This window comes from Bison bison, unplaced genomic scaffold (assembly GCF_000754665.1).
Source record: "Bison bison bison isolate TAMUID 2011002044 unplaced genomic scaffold, Bison_UMD1.0 scf7180017864384, whole genome shotgun sequence".
NCBI classification, from domain to species: domain Eukaryota; kingdom Metazoa; phylum Chordata; class Mammalia; order Artiodactyla; family Bovidae; genus Bison; species Bison bison.
Genome location: NW_011494956.1, coordinates 13,656,898 through 13,670,655, shown reverse-complemented (window position 1 = coordinate 13,670,655; position 13,758 = coordinate 13,656,898). Strand labels below are relative to the sequence as shown.

Sequence of the window (13,758 nt, the reverse complement as noted above, 5' to 3'; positions counted from 1 at the left end):
ACTCTCCTCTTTCACTTTCATCAAGAGGCTTTTTAGTTCTTCTTCACTTTCTGCCATAAGGGTGGTGTCATCTGCATATCTGAGGTTATTGATATTTCTCCCAGTAATCTTGATTCCAGCTTGTGCTTCTTCCAGCCCAGCGTTTCTCATGATGTACTCTGCATAGAAGTTATTAAGCAGAGTGACAATATACAGCCTTGGCATACTCCTTTTCCTATTTGGAACCAGTCTGTTGTTCCATGTCCAGTTCTAACTGTTGCTTCCTGGCCTGCATACAAATTTCTCAAGAGGCAGATCGGGTGGTCTGGTATTCCCATCTCTTGAAGAGTTTTCCACAGTTTATTGTGATCCACACAGTCAAAGGCTTTGGCATAGTCAATAAAGCAGAAATAGATGTTTTTCTGGAACTCTCTTGCTTTTTCCATGATCCAACATGCAGCGGATGTTGGCAATTTGATCTCTGGTTCCTCTGCCTTTTCTAAAACCAGCTTGAACATCAGGAAGTTCACAGTTCACATATTGCTGAAGCCTGGCTTGGAGAATTTTGAGCATTACTTTACTAGCATGTGAGATGAGTGCAGTTGTGTGGTAGTTTGAGCATTCTTTGGCATTGCCTTTCTTTGGGATCGAAATGAATCCCAGGCCTCCCTGTCTATCACAAATTCCCGGAGTTTACTCAAACTCATGTCCATCGAGCCAGTGATGCCATCCAGCCATCTCATCCTCTGTCTTTGCCTTCTCCTCCTGCCCCCAACTTTTCCCAGCATCAGAGTCTTTTCAAGTGAGTCAGTTCTTTGCATCAGGTGGCCAAAGTATTGGAGTTTCAGCTTCAGCATCAGTCATTTCAATGATAATTCAGGACTACTTTCCTTTGGGATAGACTGGTTGGATCTCCTGCAGTCCAAGGGACTCTCAAGAGTCTTCTCCAATACCACAGTTCAAAAGCATCAATTCTTTGGTGCTCAGATTTCTTTATAGTCCAACTCTCATATCCATACATGACTCCTGGAAAAACCGTAGTTTTGACTAGATGGACTTTTGTCGGCAAAGTAATGTCTCTGTTTTTTAATATGCTGTCTAGGTTGGTCATAACTTTCTTCCAAGGAGCAAGTGTCTTTTATTTTCATGGCTGCAGTCACCGTCCACACTGATTTTGAAGCCCAAGAAAATAAAATTGCTCACTATTTCCACTGTTTCCCCATCTATTTGACATGAAGTGATGGGACCAAATGCCATGATCTTAGTTTTCTGAATGTTGAGGTTTAAGGCAACTTTTCCGCTCTCCTCTTTCACTTTCACCAAGAGACTCTTTAGTTCTTCATTTTCTGCCATAAGGGTGATGTCCCCTGCGTATCTGAGGTTATTGATATTTCTCCCAGCAATTTTGATTTCAGCTTGTGCTTCATCTAGCCCAGCATTTCTCATGATGCATATAAGTTAAATAAGCAGGGTAAGAATATACAGCCTTGACGTACTCCTTTTCCTATTTGGAACCAGTCTGTTGTTCCATGTCCAGTTCTAACTGTTGCTCCCTAACCTGCATACAGATATCTCAAGAGGCAGGTCAGGTGGTCTGGTATTCCCTTCTCTTTCAGAATTTTCCACAGTTTGTTGTGATCCACACAGTCAAAGGCTTTGGCATAGTCAATAAACTAGAAGTAGACGTTTTTATGGAGCTCTCTTGCTTTTTCTATGATCCAGTGGATGTTGGCAGTTTGATCTCTGGTTCCTTTGCCTTTTCTAAATCAAGCTTGAAGAACATCTGGAAGTTCTTGGTTCATGTACTATTGAAACCTGGCTTGAAGAATTTTGAGCATTATTTTACTAGCGTGTAAGATGAGTGCAATTGCGTAGTAGTTTGAGCTTTCTTTGGCATTGACTTCCTTTGGGATTGAAATGAAAACTGATCTTTTCCAGTCCTGTGGCCACTGCTGAGTTTTCCAAATTTGCTGGCATATTGAGTGCAGCACTTTCACAGCATCATCTTTTAGGATTTGAAATAGCTCAACTGAAATTCCATCACCTTCACTAGCTTTGTTTGTAGTGATGCTTTCTAAGGCTCACTTGACTTCGTATTCCAGGATGTCTGGCTTCAGATGAGTGATCACACCATAGTGATTATCTGGTTCATGAAGATCTTTTTTGTACAGTTCTTCTGTGGACTCTTGCCACCTCTTTTTAATATCTTCTGCTTCTGTTAGGTCCATACCATTTCTGTCCTTTATTGAGCCCATCTTTGCATGAAATGTTCCCTTGGTATCTCTAATTTTCTTGAAGAAATCTCTGCTACTGCTAAGTCGCTTCAGTCGTGTCCGACTCTGTGCGACCCCATAGACGGCAGCCCAACAGGCTCTGTCATCCCTGGGATTCTCCAGGCAAGAACACTGGAGTGGGTTGCCATTTCCTTCTCCAATGCATGAAAGTGAAAAGTGAAAGTGAAGTCGCTCAGTCATGTCCGACTCTTAGCGACCCCATGGACTGCAGCCTACCAGGCTCCTCTGTCCATGGGATTTTCCAGGCAAGAGTACTGGAGTAGGGTGCCATGGTCTTCTCCAGAAGAGATCTCTAGTCTTTCCCATTCTATTGTTTTCCTCTATTTCTTTGCATTGATTTCTGAGGAAGTCTTTCTTATCTCCCCTTGCTGTTCTTTGGAACTACACATTCAAGTGGGTATAACTGTCCATTTCTCCTTTGCCTTTTGCTTCTATTCTATTCACAACTATTTGTAAGGCTTCCTCAGACAGCCACTTTGCCTTTTTGCATTTATTTTTCGTGGGGATGGTCTTGATCCCTGTCTCCTGTACAATGTCATGAACCTCCATCCATAGTTCTTCAGGTACTCTCTCTATCAGATCTAATCCCTTAAATCTATTTCTCACTTCCACTGTATAATAATAGGGATTTGATTCAGGTCATATTTGAATGGTCTAGTGGTTTTCCCTACTTTTTTCAATTTAAGTCTGAATTTGGCAATAAAGAGTTCATGGTCTGTGCCACAGTCAGCTCCCAGTCTTGTTTTTGCTGACTGTATAGAGCTTCTCCATCTTTGGCTGCAAAGAATATAATCAATCTGATTTTGGTATTGACCATCTGGTGATGTCCATGTGTAGAGACATCTCTTGTGTTGTTGAAAGAGGGTATTTGCTATGACCAGTGCCTTCTCTTGGCAGCACTCTTTGCCTTTGCCCTGCTTCATTCTGTACTCCAAGGCCAAATTTTCCTGTTACTCCAGGTGTTTCTTGATTTCCTACTTTTGCATTCCAGTGCCCTATAATGAAAAAGACATCTTTTCTGGGTGTTAGTTCTAAAAGGTCCTGTAGGTCTTCACAGAACTGTTCAACTTCAGCTTCTTCAGTATTACTGGTTGGGCAAAAGTTTGGATTACTGTGATACTGAATGGTTTGCCTTGGAAATAGAGATCATTCTGTTATTTTTGAGATTGCATCCAAGTACTGCATTTCAGACTCTTTTGTTGACTATGATTTTTTTTGTTTAATTTTGTTTAACATTTTATAATGCATGGCTACTAAATGTAGGACTTTTTGCAAATATGTGAAAAATCTGAAAAAAATTACTCATAATCCCATCAAACAGAACCCTGTATGCGAGACAGCAAAAGAGACACATATGTATAAAACAGTCTTTTGGACTCTGTGGGGGAGGGTGATGGTGGGGTGATTTGGGAGAATGGCATTGAAACATGTATATTAACATATGTGAAATGAATCGCCAGTCCAGGTTTGATGCATGATACAGCATGCTCAGGGCTGGTGCACTGGGATGACCCAGAAGGATGGGATAGGGAGGGAGGTGAGAGGGGGGTTCAAGATGGGGAACACATGTACACCTGTGGAGGATTCTTGTTGATGTATGGCAAAACCAATACAATATTTTAAAGTAATTAGCCTCCAATTAAAATAAATAAATTTATATTAAAAATCACTGTTATTTTGGTGACTATCATAAATGCACTGTTTTTAAAAAGAATTTTCTTGCATCAGAACAACACTGAAATTAATTGATCTGCATAGAAAGTTGGGGGTGCCCCAGATTTGGAGGTGTGCCAACAGCAGTTGACCTTTCTGCCAAGGTGGGGAGTTGAACATATGAGCCTTTCTAAACCTATGGGCTTTGGACCCCTGGGGGCCCATGCACTGATTGTGAGGGATCTTCAGATCCACCTATACATGTGTGTGTGTATATATATATATATATTTCCATTCACCAGTTTTACTACTACTTTCAGATGGATGTTTTCTCCTTTCATGCATTCCCCCCCCCCACGCTTTATTGAGGTATAATTGACAAATAAAGTTGTGAGATATTTAAGGTGTATGTCATGATGGTTTGATACATGGCTATATGGTGAAAAGATTCCTCCCATCACGTTAATTAACACACTTATTACTTCACTTTTTTTTTTTTTTTGGTGAGATCCATATATATTTAGGCTTCCCTGGTGGTTCAGATAGTAAAAAATCTGCCTGCAATGTGGGAGACCCAGGTTTGATCCCAGGGGTTCAGGAAGATCCTGAGAAGGAAATGGCTACCCACTCCAGTATTCTTGCCTGGAGAACCCCATGGACAGAGGATCCTTGCTGGTTACAGTCCATGGGGTCACAAAGAGTTGGACATGACTGAGTGACTAACACACACACACACACACACACATATATTTCTATTTTCTTTTGCACAGAATGTTACAGATGTTACTAGCATTTAAGCTAGTTCTCATTTGGGGAAATTTAGGAAGCTGAAAACCAGAAAATCTTCAAGGGCTCTTCCTGACTGCAGGTTCGTGAGAGAAAGGGCTTTTTCTTTTAAGGTGCTCATCAGCTTAAGAGCACTCACATACTGAGCCTTGAAATGAATCAGTGCTCCTAATACTTTAACCCACAAAGAGCTCTTTTGACTAGGCACTACTTTAGTTTGATTTTATAGATGAGGAGCCAAGATTTAGGGACATAAGATAACTTACTTGCCCGATTTCACTGAGGGAAGAAAGGAAAAAAAAAAACAACACTCTAAAACTCTGTTTCTCTGCTCCTCCCACAATTGTGCAGACTGCCCCTCTGACTCTGAAAGAAAAAGTGCAAGGGAGGGATGGTGCTGGGGTAATGCAGGTGAATGCCCTCATCCCTTTGTCCCGAGGTCCTGAGGGTCCTGGAGTCAGTGCAGCTCCGCACTCAGCCGGCGGACTCGCCAGGTCCCCCAGGACTCATGTTACCTTGGACAGCGCCCGGGCTTTCCGAGAGCAGGACAGGAGCCTCATTTCCAACCCTCTGTTGCCCAGGCTCTCTTGTCCATCTTCCCAGAAACATCCTGATATAAGAAAAACCTCAGGTGGCCTTCAGTCCTTTCCCAGGAGAAGTGTATGCCTGGCCCCTCAAAGCAGCAGAGCTTTCCAGGCAGGCGCCCATGTGCCTGGCAGTTCCGAGCTGTGAGTCCACCGCGTTTTCCGGCTCACATCACCGCAGAGAGCAGACGGAACTGGGAATGGTTATCGGCCAAAAGCTGCAGGCGAACGGCTAATCCAGTCCTGGAAGGGGGCACTGGTAGTTAAGCCCTTTAATGGCCTCAGTCCTATGATAATTAGTCCTGGCCTGGAGCTAGCGAACGGCGAGCCCCTCTAACCTGAAACGGAGCCTCATCCACTGCTTGGCGCTAATCCCTTGCACAATGAAAGCCGAACTAATTCACTGGGTAAACACCCTCTCCAGTTACTTACAAGCTGTCTTATTTCAGCCCCAAACCAAATAGAAAGGCGGCCAGTGACTGGAGAGAAAATCAAATATTTAAGAACTCATTTTGCCTGAAACCCCCCCAGGGATTCTTGCCTATAAGCTCGGAATCGCTTTATGCTACTTCTTTTACGACAGGCGGCTACTTTGCAATGGAAACAACCGCCACTCCTAAGGGATTCCCCGAGCATCGTTATTTTATTTTATTTTTTTAATGGTCTCTTGCTAGTTGAACCAAATCACGACCTGTGAGCATGGGTCCAGACACACAGTGGGTGCTTCCTGGAGTGGTCAGTCATGTCCGACTCTTTGCAACCCCACGGACTGTAGCCTGCCAGGCACCTCTCTGTCCATGGGATTTTTCAGGCAAGAATACTGGAGTGGGTTGCCATTTCCTTCTCCAAGGGATTTTCCCAATCCAGGGATGAGCCAGTGTCTCCTGCATTGGCAGGCAGATTCTTTACCACTGAACCACCTGAGAAAACCAGTGGGTGCTTAATAAAGAATACTTTATCTCAGAATACGATTCACAAGTCTAGACCAGTGCTTCTCAAACCCCAGTGTGCATCAGCATCACCAGGAAGATGATTAAAACTCAAATTGCTAAGCTCTATATCCACAATTTGATTCAGTGGATGAAGCCAGATAATTTAAATTTCCAACAAGTTCCCTGGAGAACCACTAGCCTAGAACAAGGGTCCATAAATTTTGGTGTAAAGGGCCAGATAGTAAATATTTCAGGCTTTGTGGGTCATAAGATGTGTCTTGACTACTCCATCTGCTATTATGGTGCAGAAGCAGCTACAAACAATATTTAAATGAGTGAGTGTGGCACTGAAATGGGAATAGCATGTAATTTTCACATGTTGTGAAATATTCTAATTTAGATTTTTTTGGCAAACATTTAAAAATGTTAATCCATCCTTAGCTTGCAGGCCATGCAAAAAACAGGTGGCAGGCCAGATTTGGCTCTTGGAATATTGAGTCTTAGAATGATTGTGGTTACTATCTAGTAAGTGATCACGGCAGAGACAATGGCTCAGAGCCTGAAAACAGAAGAAATGTTGCTATGGATTAAATTGTGACCCCTCTTCCACTCCCTCCCTGTCCCCACCCAGTTCACATACTGAAGCCCTAAATGTGACTGTGTTTGGAGATAGGGCTTTTAGGAGATAATGAAGGAGGCATGCCATTATAAGGGTGGACTCCTACTTTGATGGGATTGGTGGCTTTTTATGATGAAGAAGAGGCGGAGGAAAGAACATACAGGCACACAGTGAGAAAACAGCCATCTGCAAGCCAGGAAAAAGGGTCTCACCAGAACTGGACAATTATGTCAGCTTGATCTCAGACTTTCAGAAGATAAATTTCTATTATTTAAGCCACCCATTCTGTGGTATTTTATCAGTGCAGTCTGGGCTAATATAGATGGAAATAATTTCATTTTTGGAAAAAGATCTATCCTTATAAATCTGATTTCTCATTCATTTACAAACTTCACAAACATTCAAGAGCTGTATCCTGTATGCTGGGTGTTGTTCTAGGCACTGGACACATAGAGTGGAAGAAAAACCAAATCTGCTCCCACTTCCCTGATTTCTAGCAGTGCTAGCTCTGCACAGAGCTCAAAGACTATGATTTGCACTATTTTCAGGCCAGGAAATAGTTTTTCCTGAGGACATAGTTTTCTGAATTAATCTGCTAACTACATTTATAAAATGTGTACAACTTTATTCTAAGCCCAGAGGTGGGAGATTAAGAAAAACAGAGATTTGTTCCTGGGCATGAATACTAGTAATTGTATTTTCTCAGTGCCAAGTACCTTGCCTTTAAGAAACAGGAACAGCAACATTCTAAACTTTCAGTAGAGGGTGACATTATTATAAGAAAGAAGATTTTTCATTCAGGAGGTGAAAATGAAAGCTATATCTCACTTTCTAGAGAAGGATATAAGAATTGTTCTTCTTTGAAAGTGAAAAGATTCAAAATATCTATATTCCTGTGCTTGAGGCAAGCAGGGACTTCTTAAATGCCAACCATGTTTATTCTGTGTTAATCTGGAAAATCATAAGAGCAGCAGTGAAACCTTAATAAGATATTTATCTTTCACAAATTTAGTGAAAGGGAAAGAAGTGTTTGGTAACCACCATCAGCACACAAGAGTCATTGTCTGTCAAGAACAAGTAGGTTGCACAAAAAGAATCAATTCTTTCCAAAGGTGTTTTCTATGGTGGCTTTTGCAGATCTTGCGGATTAAACTGCAATTGTTAAGCTTCTTATGCACCTGTCCTTGATCTGATTTGGGGTTCCTTGAGAGTAGGGACAAGATATATCATCTTCTGGACACAGATGCAGTCTCCTGTGGAGAGTCACGCATCAATCAACATTTACTAAGCTCCACTGCTGCCAGATTCTTGTCTTCATCCTAGATATAGATTGCCTAGAGGCCAATGAGACAGACCTCTGCCTGCCAGTGGTTTATAGTCTAATGCATGAAAGAGGCAGGCAGGCAGACATGGGTGGGTGTCATTGGTATAGCATCAACCTGGAATTGACAATTTTCATCACAGAATACAGAGAATCATTGAACATACATACAGAGAATCATTGAACATACATAAGTTTTTAAGTTAGGCCCAACTTAGCTTGAATTCCAGCTACATTCTAGCTTTTGGGGCTGGCATAAATTGTTTAAGTTCTCTGAGCCTCAGTTCCCTCATTTGTCAGCTGGAAGAACACAGTCCAAAGTCACAGGATCCTTGTAAGAATTAGGTGATAAACTCTAACCAGTGTGTCCAGCATGCTCCCTGGAACTTTCTGGGAGCCCAGTAAATGTTTGTTCTGTCTTTTTCAAATAAGCACCAATGCTATTTTCATAAATTGCTTATTTCACCTGAGGTCTGTGTGATTGTCCTCAAATGTTCAGAAATGTAAGTTTACTGTGGGCTATGGATGGCGGAATTGGGGTATCTCTTGTAGTGCTCCCCAAAACTTGGTATTTTGCTCAGTCTTTGCTTGACTTTTCAGAGAGCTGTGCTTCAGAACGTGGACCTACATGAATCCAGAGAGGAGATAAAACAGGAGGTGGCAGGACTCCCTGTCAAAAGAAACTGGATCTGGGAGTAAAAGAGTCAGGAGATGTGCAGTGACCTCAACTGCTCAGTCCTCTGACACCAGTAGGGCAGCTGATGAGTGTGACAGCCCTGGGTCCACCGGACAGGAGTGAAGGGGTGGGAGAGGGAAGCAGTTCTACCAGGAGAGTTAAAGATTGCACTGCCACGTAGTGACAGTAGGGGCTCAAATGCCAAAAGGTGACTACAGGTATCATCACAAGTGTATCAAGGCCATTAACAACAGTAGGGACCAGCAGAGGACAATGGACAGACCGATGGCCCACAGCTGCTTCCAGCCAGCCCCCACCATGCCACCAGAGTTTCCCTTTGAGGGCCTGTGGCTCTTACCAATGCATCATGACCTTTTCCACACACACTTGATGCTTGGACATCCCCTGCCACCTCTACTCGTTCTGGGCCCCTAAACTTTAATTTCCAGTTTGCCTGCTGTTTTTTTTTTTTTCTTCTTAGACTGCCTTCACTTTACAATTTGACTTTTCTAATTTGAGTTACCTATGTAGAAATTCTACTCTGTTTTAAAAGCAAAAGTGAAAGTAAAGTGTTAATTGCTTTGCTGCTGCTGCTGCGAAGTCGCTTCAGTTGTGTCTGACTCTGTGCGACGCCATAGACGGCAGCCCAACAGGCTCCCCCGTCCCTGGGATTCTCCAGGCAGGAACACTGGAGTGGGTTGCCATTTCCTTCTCCAATGCATGAAAGTGAAAAGTGAAAGGGAAGTCGCTCAGTCGTGTCCAACTCTTAGTGACCCCATGGACTACAGCCTACCAAGCTCCTCTGTCCACGGGATTTTTCAGGCAAGAGTACTGGAGTGGGGTGCCATTGCTTTCTCCAGTACTGTCCAATTCTTTGGGACCCCATGGACCATAGCCTACCAGGCTCCTCAGTCCATGGAATTTTCCAGGCAAGAATACTGAAGTGGATTGCCATTCCCTTCTCCAGGGGATTTTCCCAACCCAAATGAGGGATCAAACTTGGCTCTCCTACACTGGAGGCAGATTCTTTACCATCTGAGCCACTCTGTTTAAGCTTCCTAAACCCATGAGGCTGGAGTCTTGAGCCCTGGGACTTGGGTTATCTGGTTTTAGCTGTGGGCCTGGAGTCAGTGGTAATCTAACAGACTACGACTGAGGTGAAATTGAAAATTAAAATAGCACAGAATCCACCCTTGGGAAGGGGCTAAGATAGAGGAAGGCGGCAGGCAGTGGGCATTCTTATGTAGTCCTCAACCCTGGGAGGGAAGAGCTGTGATAGGCACCAAGCTTGTGGGCACTTCCTTAGCCGCATGTTCTCTGACTAGTAAGCTTCCAGAATGGATTAAAACAGGAAAGAATCACCATTTCACTTCTGGTCCTTCTACTAAGCTATGGGACCCTGCATGCTTGGTGCTGGTTCTGGGATTGTGATGCTATATCTAAAGCTGGGCCCCAGACTGAGCTGATGCTGTCAATGGAATCATCCTGTTTTGGCATTTACACCACCTTGGCCTCTGAGAGCAGGCATTCTGAGGGCTCTCATGATTGAGTGGCAACTGTGGAGATGTTCCTCATTCACCAGAATCATAGAGTTCCAATCTCAGGACCTACTGTTTGAAACTTCTCCATTCCAATGGATGGAACACACTGAACATTCGTTGAAGAAACATCCTACCAGGCTACAAGGAGCTGCCATCTGGTCACATGTTTTTACCTTCATGTCACAACTCTCAAGTTGTTTGGGGGCCACTTTCCTTAGAAAGGCAGTTGAAGGAGGTGGTGGAGCTTTCCTAAATCGTTGAATTACTGCGTCCACAACTATGAATTAGATTACATCATTCTTAAGTCAGAGGGGCAGGAAAAAGTGTAGAGGTCAACACTGCTGAATACTTATTGGATGCCTTTGGGGTAGAAAGAGAACCCTGGGGCCACATTAGGTAGATCCTGGAAGTAAACTAGGGAAACCTTAAAAATTGTGGTCACCAGTGGACATAGGACTGTCACCTTTGCCTTTGGAATTGGTAGTCTTCATGATACAATGGCTCAGATGAGCAGGCGATGACAGTTCTAAATCATGGCTGTGGCTGATCAGGGCTTCCCTGGTGGTCTAGTGGTCAAGTCCCCATCTTGCAATACAGGGGACACCAGTTCGATCCCTGCTCTAGGAAGATCCCACGTGCTGTGAAGCAACTAAACCTGTGAGCCACAACTCTTAAGCCTGCCCTCTAGAGCCCGAGAGCCACAGCTACTGAGCCCGCAGCTGCAACTACTAAAGCCTTAGAGTCTGTGCTCCACAACAAAAGCAGGCACTGCGACGAGAAGCCTGTACACCACACCCCCATTTGCTGCACCGAGAGAAAGCCCATGTGCAATGATGAAGACCTAATGCAAATTTAGAAATATGTATATTAGATAAATAAATTGTGGCTACCTTGGTGAGTTTTTCCATGTGTCCCAAGATTCCACTGGAGCCCAAGAGAGGGAGGTCAGTGTCAAGGGGAGAGCATGGGGGTTGGTGAACAAACTGCCTCCGCACATACGTATAGTTTGGTTCTTAATTTCTGCTAAAGCCTAGTTTTGGATGCATGACTCATGACCTCCTAGAGTCTCAGTTACCTCCTCTGTGAGGGAAATGGAGCTAATAAGACTGACCTATGTTTTAGGATTTTGCAGAGGATTGGATAAGATAATGGATGGAAAAAGTCTTGTAAAGTACTACGCACATGCAAGGCATTATATTTAAGTAAGAGCTTAATAACTAATTTTACATGAAGATAATAATGTTATTTGATACTTAAGTTTTCTTTGCATTTTCCAGATTTCTATGTTAGACAAGTTAATCCTCAATTCTATGTTATCTACTTTGTCAGCCAAAAGAGAGAATCTTGGTCTCCTCAGGAAATGTAGTGAACAATGAAACAGATATAAAGGCACAATTTGGATATTTCAAGTTCAGAGACTTGTCTAAAGTATTAACTTCTCATAGAGAGCTTAAGTCAGGTGTAATCATACAAAATCTCAGATGTGGTGGAGACTTTTTTTTCAGTTTATAATATAAGGATGATGGGCTTGGGGAAAAGATAACTTCTATTATTATTGATAGATATGCAAAGTCATATGATTATATATAATGCTGGTCCTCTGAGCAATTTCTGAGCAATTTCAATTTCTGAGGGCAAGAAACGTTCTCACTTAATATTCTTCTGAGTAGGCACCAGAGCGCCATCAAATCAGAACAGACCTCTTCCTAGGAGCCCAATAGCCTCTTTCCTGATGAGAATGATCCAGAACACTCCAAGTGTTGGAGGAACTCTGGAAAGCTCTTGACTGCAATTCAGAAACACTCCTGTATCCTCTCAAGAATCAAGACACAGAGCACCATCACCCTAGTGCTGAAGCTTCTGGAGGTCCACGCACACCACCCCTGGAAGAGTGAAAAGAACCGTGGGCTTGACAACCATAGCTTCTTTTGAGAGCTGGCCTGCTGCTTTAAAGCTCGGTGACTTGTTATAGAGCTCTTAACTCCTCTGGGAATCTTGGCAAACCCTCTGTAAAGTGGTAATGAAAACTCTTCCACTTTGTTCACAAGGGTTTTGTGGACAGAGCTTTTAAAATTATAATGCACAAAGGAATTGTTGGCACCAATTCCAACTCACTAGGGACCCCACTTTGCCCTCTCTGGGACCAGTGCCTGTAATATTATTATGATTATGCTATTATTTTCACATTACTATGATGATTTCTAAGCACTAGGAAGTCTCTGACACCAAAGAAAATCGAAGGAAATTATTTCAACTTCACTGTTTTACAGGGTAATTGGGATGATTACAGTGAGATACCAGCAATGAACAGTTGTCAGCTGTAGGGCCATGTACACACCAGAGTTCAGAGGTAAGGGCCCTAATTAACAGGACTCTCCAGGCACTTGGTGATACCAAGATATGCATGGCTGACCTCTAAGTGGCTCCAGCCAAGAATGGCCCAGATCAGCAGCTACTGTCCTTTGATCGCCCAACCTTCAGAGCCTGCATTTCCATGGGAAGTGACTCACCAGGGACTTTCCCTGGTGGTCCAGTGGCTAAGATTCTGTACTCCCAATGCAGGGAGCCCAGGTTCAATTCCTGGTCAGGGAATTAGATCCCACATGTTGCACTAAGAGTTTGCATGCTGCAAGTAAAGATCTCATGGCAATAAAGATTGATGATCTTGTGTGTCACAATTAAGACCTGGAGCAGCCAAAAATTAATTAGTTAATTAATTTTTTGAAAAAGTGACTACCAGGCTGAGATGGGCCAGGTCCTAGGGACCTCTTAGAAGACATATCACAATGGGACAGACAGGTAGAAAAGAGTCCCTCAGTCAGTAACTTAAAAGAATTTGACCAGAGTGTAGCTTTAGAGGGACTTAAAGGCAGGCAGCAATGGCTACCCAGGCCAGGGGCAGACCTCTCAAGTTTCACACAAGCCAGTGGGAAGGCATGGTATTTAGTGTCTGGAGAGAGTCAGTGAGGAGGATCACAGACACTCATGTTCTGATGAACAGGAGAGCCCAGAGAGCCTCAGTCTCAGGGGCTGGGTCTGACCAGGTTGAGGCACAGGGCAGACTCTGGGAAGGAAGCTCAGACAGAGACCAGACAAAGACCCAGGCACCATGGGATGAGAGGAGGGCTTATGGGTGAAATGAGGGTTCTGACACAGAAAGTAGAGTTAGCAATACAATTCTGGAAACTGAATTTTAGCCTAGACTGTAAAATAGCAGCAAATCCCACAGATGAGATGCAGGAGACCGCTGGAGCCTGATAGGTACAGAGCAAAAACAGGCTGGGCCCTTAGTTGAAATGGCTGAAAGAGAGTTGGGAGTATAATGTGGCCAGAGGGGGGCTCTCAAGCTTCATTGTTTTAGAAGAAATGGTCA

The 13,758-nt window shown here is 43.4% G+C and overlaps 1 non-coding gene across 1 annotated transcript; it reads left to right on the top strand.

Moving 5' to 3' along the window:
* The first annotated feature begins 12,904 nt into the window (after positions 1-12,904).
* TRNAG-CCC lies at positions 12,905-12,977 on the top strand. The gene has a single exon. It is a non-coding gene; the product is annotated as a tRNA-Gly (tRNA).
* The last annotated feature ends 781 nt before the right edge of the window (positions 12,978-13,758 follow it).